Here is a 16,068-nt window from a genome sequence, read left to right on the forward strand (position 1 = left end):
ACACACTGATAATCTACTATGGACGATATAAATGATAAAGTATGATCTGATACTTGCCAATCCCTCTAATTTCTCTGTCCCTCTCACTGCTGTTTTTCTTTTCTGAGTTTCAATTCTGGTCATTCACTATAATTATTAGAAATAGGGTCACTGCTGTTTGCTATTGTGTTTTTTAAATGCAGTACTTTTTCCACATATTTGTCAGTTGTGTCTGAACAGAGTCACAGAGGGGAGCAGACACACAGATGGGAGAGAAGCCCCTCCCCGCAGATCATCATGCAAGGTGATTGTCTTTTTTAACTTCGTTGTGCAGGAGAGGACGCCCTCTAATCCAGGAAGACATAAAAATCTTAATTTATGAGGTTATTATAAAGATAAGCTCTAATGTGACATGTGATTAGACAAGAGCAGAGGAGCTTAGAATCGCTTAGAGAGTAGCCTGGCTGAGGGGGAGGTGGGGATGAAGAGCTGCCTCCTATTTCTTTGGAGCATGCGACCAGGAATTACTCATTGATTGTACCTTCAAACAATAATGTGTTTCCAACTTTATGGCAACAGTTTGGTGAAGGCCCCTCCCGCCCCTGTGCACAAAGCAAGGCCAAAAAAAAATGAAGTTATGAAACATATGTATTCACTATTGCCTTCACATTCTACACTGCTCGAAAAAATAAGGGAATACTTAATCATCACAGTATAACATCATGTCAATTAAGCTTCAGGGATACCAATTTGTCCACTTAGGAAGCATAAGCAATTGTAAATGAATGTCACCTGTTTTGGTGCAAATGCAAGTGATAACAGGTGCAGTGGAGAGGCAACAGCAAGACAAACCCCCAAAAAGGAATGGTTTTACTGGTGGTGGCCACAGACAATTGCTCTCTCCTCATCCTTTCTGACTGGCTGTTCTCTAGTTTTGCATTTTGCTAGTGTCCTTGTCACTACTGGTAGCATTCAGGTTGCACAGGTAATCCAGCTCCTCCAGGATGGCATATCCATACATGGCGTTGAAAGAAAGTGTTCTCTATCTCCCAGCACGGTCTCAAGAGTATGGAGGAGATACCACAAGACAGGCCATTACACGAGGAGAGCTGGAGGCAGGCAGCCATTTGTGCCCTGTTCTCTTCACAGATGAGAGCAGGTTCACACTGAGCACATGTGACAGATGTTAAAGAGTCTGAAGACGTCATGGTGAATGTTAGGCTTCTGGACAGTAAAGATTTTGAACTTTGAGTAGTTTTGTTTATCAAGATCTGATGTGTGATTTAAGTGTTCCCTTAAATTTTTGGAGTAGTGTTTTTTTCTTGTGGATGCAGGTAGTTTGCATTCACCAATATGATCTTCACTTTGAACTGGACCCTATTTTCTCATGTTTTTGTGTGAATAATGAGGACAGCATTCTTTTTTAAAATTGGTCCAGTATTGAGTCATCGCTCTATATTTATCTTTTCAGCCTTCTGTCAGATGAAAGACACATACTTAGAAAAATACAAATGTACTAGCCCCTGATGAATTATCCTGAATGCATTGTACTGTATCAAGTTGAGCACTGGAGGGGAAAACAAAAAAGAGTCAAGTGTTTACAGCATTAGTCGAAAAAGATGGAAAGTTCTTCAAGTCCTACTTTCAAGCACTGTCAACCTGTCTTTATGAAAAATTAGCTTTGACACTTCTGAAATCGCAAATCATGGGCTACTGTGTATGAGCATTTGTAAGGATGTGAAAATGTGTATGTCAGACTATGTATGTGTGTGTGTGTGTGTGTGTGCGTGTGTGTTTAAGAGTGCATTTTGTGTGTCTGAGAGCAACAAACTAAGACAAGAGAACACATGCTGGGTAGAGGATGCATTTTTGCATTTTAAGTTGATGCCAAAGTCAGCAAGTCCCAGGTGTCACCTGTGTATAATTTTGCATATCGATGCCTTTTAAAAGACATTTCACAAACAAGAAAGAGGATACTCTGATAACAGCAACCATCTATTATGTTGCTTGTATTATTATTATTAGTCTTAGTAGTAGTATTAGTAGTATTATATTAGTATTATGCTTTGAATGTTAGAGTCACACAAAAACACTCATCATCCAAATTAGCAAAGGAATTATATCTAACACTTTTACAATAACATGTTATTTCTGTACCACCAAAGTCATCCCATTATGGACTAATACAATGAACTGTGTATGTTGTAGATATCATCAGCATCACCACCCTGTATAAAACAATGCACCCTGGTCTGGACTCCCAGAAGCAAGGGCCGATGCCACTCCCTTACGTCCTGCCTAGCAGAGCAGAACAATGAACATGTCTGACCTTGACTTAGGTGGAAGTAGAGTTACTGAGGGTCACATATAAAGGATGGGCTTGAGTGCGTCTTTGATTATAATTCTCCTTCGGTCTGAAGGCAGCCTGTAATAATAATAATAAGGTGGGCTATGAGAGAATATGATGCCATTTAAATGCTATAATGACAAGACGCATAATGCCCCTTCAAACGGCTCATAGTTATTGAAATGATTGAAATCCACTGTGTGTCATATATTAGCTTACCATGCCTTTAGTACTCAGTTGAACTCTGCCTCCATAAGGCAGCAGAGGGGAGAGGTTGGCTGAGCAGTTAGCTGCTAACCAGTGGGTCAGTATATGGAGACAGATGGCTGTGCGGCCCACTGGCAGCAGAGCCTCAACAATAGATCTGTGATGTGGCAAACTGGACCTCTGCTGCCTGCTAAGACACATGGGACTAGTAACACAAATAACACAGATACAAACCTTCCTCTGTGCTGCTGCCTTGGCAGGAGAAACCCTCTGGGCAGTCCCACAGTCCACCTCCACCCCACCCCTTCACTCCCTGTTCTCTCTTTAGCTCAGTCCTCTCTGTCTCCATCTTCTGAAAATCTCTGCTGGACTCTTGCCCAGCACGCTGTGGAAAAGCCCTTTTACAGCAATAGTAAAAGATAAAATAGTAGTGGAGGCAGTATGATGAGGAGGTTAGGTGACTGTAGTGACAAAGTTCTGAGAAGGGAGATGATGGTGTAAATAAATGCTGAAAATACACCTTACAAGGAGATCCAACTAAATCAAAGCATAGCAAGCCAATGAATGAATCACTCTAACTACATGACATTTTACAGTTTGCTAGTTAAAATGAGTTGAGACAAGAACATCTGGTATTATTAATGGCCTGCTTTTCGGAAATAATTTTGTCATTTTCTGTGGAGTAAATTGTGGCAACAAATGACAAGCAAAGTCTGCTGAGCTATCCTAGTCATTTGAATCATTTGAGTTTTCTTTTCCCACGGACCTATTCCAAGAAGCAGATTTTTCCTGAATTAAATAAAACTTATAATAGACAATCCATAAATATTTTGATCATGCACTGCATATATTTCAGGTATATTACTGTAATGTACCACGCAGTATAGAGAGTATTGTTTCTTAACCATCATGATTAAAAATATAAGCATACTTTAAAACTGACAAGCATTTCAGCAATCTTTCCCAGTTTTACAAGTCATCACAAGGGAGTGACAGTGTCATTTAGACTACTAGTCAACTACTCAAGTTGTGATGTGCATTTATAGCAGATTTACAACAGGATTATTGAGGATTATTCTCTCTGAGCTGTTTTGTGAATGGGCTATACATGTAAATTAAGTGGGGTCACTGTTATTGATCTGCAAGCACACAGGTACTGAGAAGGATGCGGTAAGTAATGAGTGTCTCTTCTAAGGATATTATGATGCCAGGCTCACTAGAAACAAGCATGCAAGATAACAAAACACCTTGATCACAGTGAACCGGGGAAACACACTATCACATGAGTTCTCTGTTTATATTCCATACACAGCTGCTGAAGAGACAGACAGAGAGAAAGAATTAATGGATAGAGAAAGAGACAGAGATCATAAAAAGAGACCAGCATGCAGATGAGCAAGGGCAGAGTGGAGAGAGATAGATGACTTGCACCTGGCAGGGGGAGATTGATTAACTGTTTGTGTAGAAGGAGAAAAATTGGACTGATAATTGAAAGGAAACACAGGATAAAAAGACTGATAAAATGATTTCCAGGCCAATTGGGCTATGGATGAGTGTGGCTATGTGGTTGTGGATGTTGATAAAAGGTTAATAAGTCTGAAAAATGTGTTACGTGAAATTTGAGAAAATAACCATAAGGAGTGTGAATGAATATAAGAGAGAGAGAGAGAGAGAGAGCGAGCAGGAGAGGAAGTGAGGGTTTTGGGAGGGAGGCATAACGAATCAAATCAGAGAATTCATCTCCTGGCTTTAAACCAATCCTAGTGTCTTCCTCTGTTAATCCATCATCAACTGTTCCCACATCCCTGCTGCCAGGCTGGCTTGTGTGGAGTCCTGGGTGAACAAACAACCTGATAAATGAAGGTCAGAGCTGGACAAAGTGCCCACTTTCAAAACTGTTCGTGTGAAGTCACAGGGGCCAGGTAAACCATTTACAGACCTGCAGTATGGGGTGTAAGTCAATGTTTAAACAGCCACATTTTTTCCCATCTGTGGTGTCAGTTTAATTCATATTTATATGTCAGTTGGTTGAATTAATTAATGTAATAGAGATTCTATTTTGTGTCCACCTTGTCTTAGACGCACTGCGGTGTTTATGATGGCCAGTTCTGATGAGTGTGAACAGCTGCTGGTGTAAATAAATTGGTCTCTACTTTGTTTCACTGTGTGTGTTTGTGTCTGCATGTGTGTGTGTCTGCGTGCGTGTGTGTGTGTCGTGCAGAAAGATAGATAGCCGGCGCTGCTGTGCGGCTCAGTGTTCAGCCATGCAGAACACAGAAACAGTAATCAAACAGAAAGGCAAAAACAAACCACCATGACTACAACCTGGAACACCTGCTATCACACATTTGACTGGGCTTCAATCTCTAGCCCACCATCAAGATTTGCTATGCAAATAGCTGTAGCAACCTGGGAATATGGTTAGCCATTAGTGAAGGACACCTTAAGAGGTTGTGGGTTTTGCAAATACCACAGAGCTACCCGCATGAAGAGACTTTTAACAATTCTGAGCTGTATTACAGACATGATCCTCTATCTGCTTTAGTTAAGTAAAAAAAAAAATGCATGTGGGACATGTCACCACGAGTATTGTGTTATAAACGTCTAGTCATATCCTCACTTCAGGAATTTCTCAATTAGTCATTAGGAATGGAATCAATCTATTCTTCAAACGTGTTTGCTCGACTGTACCTTTCCCATGTCTGTTACCAGTCATGTCACTTTGTTCAAAACAAATTTCCTACATTATGAGAATGAAAAGTTGATGGGACATAAAGTGAAACTTGAAATTTAACTTAAATCTCAAGTGTTGAATCTAATTTCTTTATGTTCCTCCAGATGAACAGTCCAAATATTCTTCATAAATTAGAAGCAAATGATTGGTTTAAAGGGCAACATGGAAATGAAGAGAGTCCTCCCCAAGCAGATACAAATGAGCACAAACCCCTCTGAGTCCTACCTGAATTGAATTTTGATTTGGACTAGGACTGATGGAGATAATTACTCATAATGTTCTGAGTCAAACTCATTTTGATGGTGCTTACAGCTCTCACTGGAACATAGCTCCAACGGTGTTTACTGTCGTACAGTTTGTTTCAACAAACCCACCACCACTGGAAGATGTGAACTTCACTAACTCTGACACGGCTGTCACCAAACCCAATAAACAAGGCTAATGTGCATGCTAACACATACTCAACAACACATTTAAATTCACTTACACATGCACACATACAGACATGGATTCTCTCACTCTCTCTCTCTTTACCAGCAATAATTACTGATCAAACTTCACCGCATCACTATGGGGTAGATTACACAGACAACCATACTCATGGTGATGATAATGGAAATGGAGAGTACTCATCATCAGCCATGAAACAGACTCTGATTACAGTCATTATTAGTTATGATGACTTGGACTGATTGGTAATTTAAATAATCACATTGATGGGTCTAACTAGGTGAGGTACAATGTTAATAATAATAATAATAATAATAATAATAATAGAGGCTATTTTCTTTGGCTGAAAAACTGTTTCTATTGTAACTATTGGTAACATTTCTTATTTCGTCAATTTTAAGTTTCCTTAATTTTTCCCTGGGCAAACATATACATTACAACTATAATTTCAGTTATAACTTAGATCAGCATTTCTACTGACTTGTTTTTATAAGACACCATTACCTTCTATGTTTGCTTCTAAATGTGAGTGGGAAATGTGTGTGTGTAAATGTGTTTTCTTTCCTCCACTGACAGATTGTTAAACTAGCGGAGCCAAATGAGGTGCTTCCTCATTAGCCTCATTAAGCTGAACCCTTGTTTTGTTAATTGACATAAAAACAAACACCTGCCCATGAAAGAGGAGCTGACAATTATCTACTGTCCCCTCCCCCTGTTTTCTTGGTCTTGCTGTAAATGTGTGTGCGTGACTTATAGTTTCACTCCTTGCACTTACCATTAGAGAGATTTTTATTTAATTTTCATGCATGATTACATCTACACAAAAGGCAACCATTTTCTCAAAACTTTAAAATGATAATTATTTTTGGTATTTTGCCTCAACTCAATTCTGCTAATTATTTGGCAGTGAGTAAATAAATAATACTTGATGAAGGTACTTGGCTGGACAAGAATCAAGGATGGCTTAAAGATTCAGTGTGTAAGTTTTAGTGGCATCTAGTGGCGAAGGTTGCAAATTGCAACCAGCAGCTTCCAATGCACTCAAGTGCTCCTCTGATGATCCTGTTTCCTGAGTTGTGAAGTCGTTCTTCCGACTTCTGTGTGTGTTCATGTGCTCTTAAGTCAGAATGTAGAATCAACATGGATGCTACTACAAAGTTTTGTTGGATTAGCATTATCAGAGGTCCCATGTACATGTTATTCTTTTTTTTTGCAATAATGATTTATGGTGGAAAAAGATTCTCATTATTCCAACACTATCCACAGTATCAGTCACCGTTCATCCTTCCCTTTCCAAGTGCGCAGGAGAAGCTACGGTGGCTGACTAAATAATACGTGTGGGCCTCCATTTGTCTAAATTATTCTTCTTGTCTTACTTCTAATACACCAGTCGACTACTACTATTACTACTACTAACGTTACTTGTTTTTCTATTAAACGTAGTGATGAAACATGCTCTGTAGAGCAGTCTGTCTGTTTGGGCTACTGTAAAAACATGGTGGCGCAACATGGCGACTTCCATATAAGGTGCATGAAGATAGAAATGGCTCATTATGAGGTAATGTATTAAGTAAGGTATTCATACACCAATGAAAACATAGTTATGCATATTATATTGCATTTTTGTCAATAGATCCTCCTAAATATTACACACTGGACCATTAAGTCGCAGACAGTGAAATTCTGAATTAAAAAGGATATGTTATAATGTTACTGGCAGAAACAAAAATAGTCACTATATAGACACAACTATGTTATAGGTCAGTATAAAAAACTGTGGTTTTTTTTGTTGATTTACCCACATGGGAGAATCTTGTTCTTCTGAACGTATTAGAGAGAAGCATGCCTGCTGGTAACCATGGAGACCCCACAGCATTTCTGAGAGCGAGAAAGAAGAAAGCATACTGTGCAAACGACCCACTGCTTTGCAATTCACACGCACACACAAGGCACAATAGATATCACCAACAACTATCAGCAAAACATATAATCGATAATTGTGTTGTTAGTAGAAGTGGTAATTGTAGTGATGCAGCAGAACACTTCAGCACACAACTTAAGTAGCCTTTTAACTGCACACATTCCCATACACACACACACACATGCTGGATACCCTCCAGCATGGACTTCTAACAGCAGTGTTTGAGTTGTTGGGATGGTGACAAATGCACAGGAAAAGAGCAGCAGAGAGAAATTAGATTTCTGTGGGAAATGTTTAATCTCTTTCACACATGGTGCCAGATGACACTGCACAAAGACAGACCAACAAACACACCGCACACACAGAGCTCTCGCCTAGAAATGGGTGTGAACAGGAAGCGAACAGTGGCAATCTCTCCAAATGTGACAAAACATGAAGTGATTGAACATGGATGATTTATTACCCATCCAAAAAAGTGATGTCATGTAAGTGGATAGAAAAAAATGTGATGGCAGCAAGTCACATTGTGCTATCCAGAGTTTGAGTGACATGTCCTAAGCCTCTCCAAAACATACAAACAAAGCAACCCTTCAGCAATGTCGACCAAGACATACACAGACAAAGACACACATGCAAACACAGAGACACACACAAACACAATGACACACACACACACAAAAATCCAGGGTTATAAGGAGAGTGAGGGACTAGCCAAGGAATGCCTTTGCTTGACATTTGTAGAGGATTCACAGGGAAAAAGAAGGGAGAGAGAGAGATGAACCAGGAATGAGTCTGGCCAACCAGGATGTAATAGAAGAGATGTCCCATTTGGCCATCAATACTTGCTAAACATACTGTCGACTAATTACATCACCATGGGTTTCTCAAAGGCTCCTCTGCTGAAAAACTGCTCCTGTAAGAATTGTCAAAGGAAGCTCTAACAGTAGGGAAAATGGCTGTGGTGGGAAGTAACTATGTGCATTGCTACTCAGCTTGAACATTTCAATTGTATGCTACTTTAATTTTTTTTCTCCTCTGCATTTATTTGACAGTTATACCTCTTAGCTAGCTCTCAGATTAAAAATGTCATCCAGTATGATTGTCTCACATAAAACATAATTTAAAGGGTAAACTAGCAAACAGGTTTAGAAATAGTTCTACCTTGATCAGCTGCAACATTACTGCTAACATGTTAATGCATCATTAGCAATAATCCAGTATCATTATAATACTATATATTGATATAATATTTTGGATTACAAAATTAATGTTACAGTTTTTTTCAGTTGCTCACAAGCGTTTACCTGAACTTAAGATACTTTATCGAAACTCTTAACACAGCAACACACCTACCTCACACAATTAGCCAAATAGTACATTTTCTGCTCAAAACCACATTTTGTTCTTTAAACACCAACTCTACATTTCAAAATGCAAAAAGAACATTTCTATACACACAAACTCTGTCAAAACACGCAAACCTAACTTAAAATCAAATCATTCTGTCAAAACACTAGCACATTTTCTTTCCAAGAGGACCAGATCAATCAATCATACCACAACGACTTTTTAAATACAAGCATTTGATGACATTAGAAAAACTGCATTACTTTTCATGTTTCAGATCTACAGTCGACAATGTGAAATCCATTGTTTTTTCCTTTTTCTGTAAACCACCCTACATTTTTGGCTTCAGGGGTCGGATGTGTGCATTTTTGGCAACAAACTATGTAAAAGTGAATGAGTCATCTTTACTTTATAGAATGTGTATGTGAATGACAGAATTATAGAAGTAAAGTTTTAATAGCAACATGAAATTGCAGCCAGGGATCAACATGCGTAAAATACTGTCAAATACCTTTACCTTCCTTCTCGGCCACTGCTCCTCCTACAAACACCGTCTGGCACTGCCATCCTTACACAAAGCAATTTCAGTCCCGGCTGTTCTCATTTGTAACATCACAATGGTGAAACAAACTACCACATGCCATCAGAGCAGGGGTGCCCCTCTCTAACTTCAAAAAGCTCATGAAAAGTAATTTCTTCTGAGAACACCAACCTCTGCACTTCCTGTGCTCTTCTTCTTCTATCTCCTTACAATTCTCTTGTATTTATTGCACTATTCGTTAACTCTTACTTCTTTCCCTAGGTATTTACCTTATTTATGCTGGGTGTGCTAAGACCTCTTACTAGTGTTTATTGTCACTTGTAGATCTCTTACTGTATTGATGCTTGTATGTTGTTTCACAAATGTAAGTTGCTTTGGATAAAAGCATCTGCTAAATGAGTCAATGTAAATGTAAATACACAATTACATTGAAACAAAAAACAATTGCACATAAGTCATTGAAACAAAAAGGTCTGTCCTGTTCTAATCTCTATTATCTTCAGCCTTTGGCACCATGTTCTCATCCACATCACATCTAATGTCATCTCTCACTATGCATCTTGGAGAGAAACAATTACTGATTCAGCTACCCCTCCCTGGCCCTTTTCTCTCCTCTTCTTTGTTGTTCTGTATCCACATTTGATAAACTCAACTCCAGAAAGTCCCCTTTTTTACTGGAAAGTGTATGTAATTGAAAGAAACACCTGCCTATGAATTAGTTGTGGTTGATGTATTTTACCCAAATTATAATAAATCAGCTATTTCTGAATGATTCTATGATCAGTTCATTCAGAAATGAGCTGTTTCAATATAGTTTTTAAGCTGCTATTGTAGCAGAAGTAGATGCATTATACATTATTTAAGGTTTTGAAAATGATATCTTCATTTATGTCATGTTGTATGAAAGCATTTGTAAATAACACAAAAAAACATCCATAGTTTAGGTATTGGGTAAGCTTGTACGTATATAAAAGATTAGCATTTTAGAAATGGGTTACTTGACTGCATATTCTGTGTAAACAACATGAATTGTGTTAATGGTATGGTATGAACAAACCGATGTGGGGCTAACTGTGTTTAGAGTTTTGAAAATGTGACTACAGATTGGACAAAAGGATGTTAGCGGTTGTAAAAAACTTTATTGTTACTTTTGGATCACATACTGTATTGATGCTTGTTGCATGTTGTTTCTCATATGTAAGTTGCTTTGGATAAAAGTGTCTGCCAAATGAGTAAATGTAAATGCACAAGTATATTGAAACAAAAGATGCAAAGAAAGGATAGAAACAAAAATGTCTGTCCTGTTCTAATCCCTATTATCCTTATTATACACATGTTCTCATCAAAATCACATCTAATGCCATCTCTCGCTATGCACCTTAGATAGAAACACTTACTGGTTCAGCTACTCCTCCCGGCCCTCTTCCTCTCCCCGGCCCAACTATTCTACTCCCTTGTTCAGACATATTCTTTCTTTCTCTCCTCTTCTGTGTTGTTGGAATTAGCTGTGGTTGATCTATTTTACCCAAATTACAATAAATGAGCTATTTCTCAATGTTTCAATGAAATGTTCACTCAGAAATGCTTATCGGCTGTTTCACTATAGCTGCTATTGTAGCAGAATTAAAGGCTTAATACATTATTAGAGGTTTGGAAAACAATATCTTCATTTCTGACATGTTGTGTACAAGCATTTGTAAATAACACAAATAACATCTGTAGTTATGGTATTGGGTAACCATGTACGTAAAAGAAAAACTTTTAGAAATGGGTTAAATGACTAATTATGACTAAATGAATATTTTGTGGGAACAGCATGAATTGTATTAATTGTATGAACAGGCTGATGTTGGGCTAATTGTGTTTAGAGTTTTGAAAATGTGTCTACAGATTGGACAAAAGGATGTTAGTACAAAAAACTGTAAGGATCAATTCTACATAATGAGCACTTAAAGGTCCAGTGTGTAATATTTCTGAGGATTTATTGACAGAAATGCAATATAAACTATGTTTTCAGTGGTGTATAAAGACCTTATATAATAAACTGTTATGTCTCTGAGTAGCCATCTGTTTTCTTAAGTAAGAAGAGAAGCGAAATTTGGACAAATGAAGGAACACGTATTATTTATCAGGAGCCGACAGCGTGTGGATCTTCGTTGTCAAAGAAGTGAAAATACAATGAAGTCAGAGAGTTGGGACAGATACTGACAGATGACAGCAGAAATAAAGGATATAATCGTTGTGGATTTTCCCAGATGGAAGGAGCTGGCGCAGGACAAATGTTTTCAAAGCAGCGCTGAAGTTGCCTGTTTTCTGCTAGACAGGTAATTAAGTTTGCTAAGTTGCTAAGTTAGCGATGTGACTGCAAACCGTTTTTTGATAGCTGTAGCTAGAAGCTGGCCAGAATCACCAAGAAAAGTGATGTGTTTCCCCTGTCAGTGTTGTGAAACATGTAGTTGGAATGCAATTTCATTAACATTATTCTTCAATGTGTGTTTTGGCTTTGCTGTTGACATAAATGTGTCTGTTACGTTGGTGAGACAATCAGCTGATTAATTGGCAATAAAACGGTAAGGTAATTTACAGTATAGAAGCTCAGATCAGACAGCTGAACCTCACATTTTACTGCAGCTCAGATCAGTAGTGATGGCAAGTTCGACTCTTTTGACTCAAATCTTTAAATCTCTGGTGGGCGATTAAAAAACGGCGACGTTCTCAAACACGGAAGGCTGCCTGGCTTGCTTTAATTGACTAAGTATAATGCACAAATTCACCTCTTGATCACTCTCTATCATCATTATATACACCCCCTTGGGCCCACAACCAAATTCAAATCCATTTTCCCAATCTTTCCTGAGTATACAACCAGACCAGCCACATAAAGGCTTATGTATACAATTACTATCATTATCTCTAAAGTGCTCATTCATACAGTAGCCTAACGTCCCTATCCATGAGTAAAATATTAATATCAGATTTGTTTATATAGAAGTAATAAGCTTGATACACTATATGAATAAACACACTCTTATTAAAATTCAACCAATTTAAAAATAATCTGGATCAAGTCATCAAGTTCTTAAAAGAACTCCAGCACAGAGAGAGGAACAAAGAAATATTAACACATTATATAAATGCAGCAGTTTGGCATGTCTGGACGCAGAATGGTCCACATCAGGTCCTGATTCTGCAAACAGAGAGAAACAAACATGAGCACATCACTCTCAAACACGGCCAGGTTGTTTACCAATCAGGAGCTGTGAAACAACAGCACAGCTCTGTTGATAAATAAAAAGTAAAATTTACGTTGCGATCAGCTGTTAGCTGTAACACACCACAGGGCTAACGCTAGCCGAGCTGTCACGTGACAAATGAACGACTCAAACAGACCCACAGTTGAGAGTCGTGAACTAATCAATTCTGTTTCCTGTGCTGACGAAGCCCATGCAGCTGCCGTGTGACGAGTGAACTAAGAGTCCAAGACTATTGACGCATGCGTGAAAATGAACGAATTACTCACTGAGACAACCCGTTCCTCCCGAGTCATACACACGAAGAAAAACTATGTAGTTGGATTGTAATGTCATGTAACGTTATTTATTCTCCAGCGCTTTGGTTTACACATGGACACAAATATGTTGGTTAGTGAGACAATCAGCTGATTAATTGGCTATAGAGAGCCTAAGTCACTCTCTGTATGGTAGTCAATGGCGAGAGACAACTTATTTTTTGATTCTGTTTGAACTGTGCCCTGAATTACACATATGTGTGTCAATTTAAAAGATTATTTTGTCCGTCAAGAAAGTTGCAGTTTGTCATAAATTAGTAAAACTACATGTCGTTTTGTGTGAAAACCGTTCAGTGAAGTACATCTATCATCTCGCACAATATACGTCACCAACACGTTAGCGTGGTAATGCTAGCTAGCGTTCATTGCTTGGTTGCTACTAGCTAGGTAACTTAGCTATGCTCCACACAGAAATATATCTCACCTGATGTGTTTAATCCAGCGACTCTCGGCCCTTTTATCACATCATCCTCTCATGTAAGTTTTTTGACGCTAGCTTCAGTAACGTTAGCTTCATTTGAGAGAAAAAGTTACGACGTCACATACGTGACTTTAGGCTTTGTGGTCTTTGTAGTTATGTATTTTCACAGTGTTATACCTCAACAGTTTTACATCAAACTGCGACTTTCTTGACTTGAAATGTATATTTTAAATTGACCATCATCATATGTGTAATTCAGAGCACAATTGAAATGGGATCAAAAAATTTGTTGTTTTCTGCCATTGACTACCGTACATATTTTTTCCAAAGCAAGGTCCCATAGTGCTCCACTGGAAGGGGAGGGTCTTAAGGTGTGTTCACACTGAAATAGAATCCAGCATTTTGGGCGGCTTGAGTACATACAAAGTCAACGCAAAGTTTGTTGCGAAATTCGCTGGTTCGCACGAGTTAAAATTTTTCAACTTGGGCGAGAAATTTGCTTCATGTGATTTTGCGAAAGCATATCAGCAGTGAGATTATCCAAACGTCACCGGCGGCTTTGGAGCGTTGATTGGAGAGGACCAGGCGAGCGGTGTAATGACAACCTGCTGGCCGACAGAGATCTGCTAAATAACGTGGAAGTTTATAGGAAGCAGTGCTGCAGCTTTCGGACAAATAAACACCCGCAGTCGGTCTGGATTATGCTCTGACAACTACGTCGTTTTCCCGCGGGAGGAGCTCAGAGTTAACTGCTTTTATTAAATTAGCTTTTCACTTTAGTTTTTGGGATTACAACTTGATTTATATTCACACAGCTAGTTCCGTGCACATCCGGTTCCACTGTTGTTGTTAGTGTCAGATGGCATGGTCTGTAACTTTATTCCAGCTATCGTTGTACTTAACTTTGAACAGGTTAGCATAGCATAGCCCTGATCGATCTGAACTCCATTCAGAAAACAAACATTTTAAAAGACAAAGCATGCAGTCATATGTCTAACAAATCGGCATTATATTGTAGTTATTTTGGCATCAGTTTGATCCGTTTATTGCAATTAAATCACAGCAAAGGGTTTACTTTGGGTTCATATATCTGTAGTAATCGTGGGCTGTGTTTTTTCGCATATCGTGTTGTGTGTGAACACTCAAAATGTCCAGTGGTCAAACTGTGACACTCAAACTTTTTTACTGTCCTGGTGGAAAACACTTTACTGCTAACAGCGTTATGATAACAAGACCGGGAGGAGAGGAACCTTGATCAGATCAGAGCATTCAGTGAATAGTTTTTTTGCAATTGGCAACCCTCACCACTAGATGCCACTGAAACTTACACACTTAACCTTTAAGAACATTTTGTTGATACCACAAATATATTTTTACTTTAACATTAAATATGAATGCAATGAGTACATGCATAAAAGATAAAAAAAACCTTTCTGAAAGTGTGTCCTGGTGGCCTAGTGGTTAAGCAGCATACCATGGACCCTTTTTATACAAGTAGAAGTAAGGGAAATAATTGGTGTTAAAAGTTTTGAGATATCCCAATAAACAAAAAGGCAAAGTGACTAATGTAACATATTCCCTGGTCTGCCACCAGCCAACTGAGACAAAGATAAAAAGATACAGAGGAATACTATGAGGAAGAGTTAGGTAGTAGCTTTGGTAATCTTGTCCTGCCAAGTGTCCATCTTTGGTTGCACCTTTGTGGAGATGGATATCAAGCTGTGAATAATCCCAGCAAGCCCTGTTACATAGACAGATAAACCTATATACTCTGATACCTTTCCTTTGTGTGTGTGTGTCCTTGTGGGCTGATGTGACTGTATAGTGCTATGTGCTCTTATACAGTAGCTGTCATGTATTTGCAATGCGGATTCATGCATCGGTATGTGTGTGTGTGTGTGTGTGTGCTCATTTATACCCCTGTCTGTGGTTGAATCCCTATCTGAATCTTCATGCTTGTGAATAAGCTTATTAAAGTCAGCGGTCCCAGCGGTCTAGGGCATCAAAGACTAGCAATTACCATCCACATTACAAAGACCGTACTGATGGATAAATGGATGTGTAGTTCTGCTTCATATCCTTTCAACCAGGGTTTGTCAGACTGTGGAGCTGTACACTGATGAGCCTAACAGGGCTTTGATTAACCTGACTGGGCTTCAATAATAAAAGAGATGAAAGAAACAGAAGAAAACTGAGTTACCCTGATCATTAAGATAAATACTACATGAATTATGCCCTTAGTAAGTATTTAGTATTGATAGAGTCGATTGTATCCTGCCAAAGTCCTGTATTTATAAGCAGTCACTAAGTAAACAGTGATATTCAAAATATTGCTACAGAAGACCAAGACAGTGAGAGACACAATACCTCAAGGTCTGCGCTCTTTCTCTCTGTCTGTCTCTCTCTCTATCTCTTGTCTCTTAGTTGCTGCAGAGCTTTCACCAGGTCGCTATGGTAACTTAGGTTTCCTGCCAAGATCACTTCCAATGCACCAGATTTGACATTCCTCCTTTCTCCATTTCCTCCCTTTCCTCTCCCGTCCGTCAGTCTGTC

The 16,068-nt window shown here is 38.7% G+C and overlaps 1 protein-coding gene across 1 annotated transcript in view; it reads right to left on the reverse strand.

Moving 5' to 3' along the window:
• shank3a (SH3 and multiple ankyrin repeat domains 3a) overlaps positions 1 to 16,068 on the reverse strand; it is a 222,883-nt gene that overhangs the window by 199,322 nt on the left and 7,493 nt on the right.

Source organism: Micropterus salmoides, unplaced genomic scaffold (assembly GCF_014851395.1).
Source record: "Micropterus salmoides isolate LMB-PRFRI ecotype aquatic unplaced genomic scaffold, ASM1485139v1 Ms_hic_scaffold_8, whole genome shotgun sequence".
Lineage (NCBI taxonomy): Eukaryota > Metazoa > Chordata > Actinopteri > Centrarchiformes > Centrarchidae > Micropterus > Micropterus salmoides.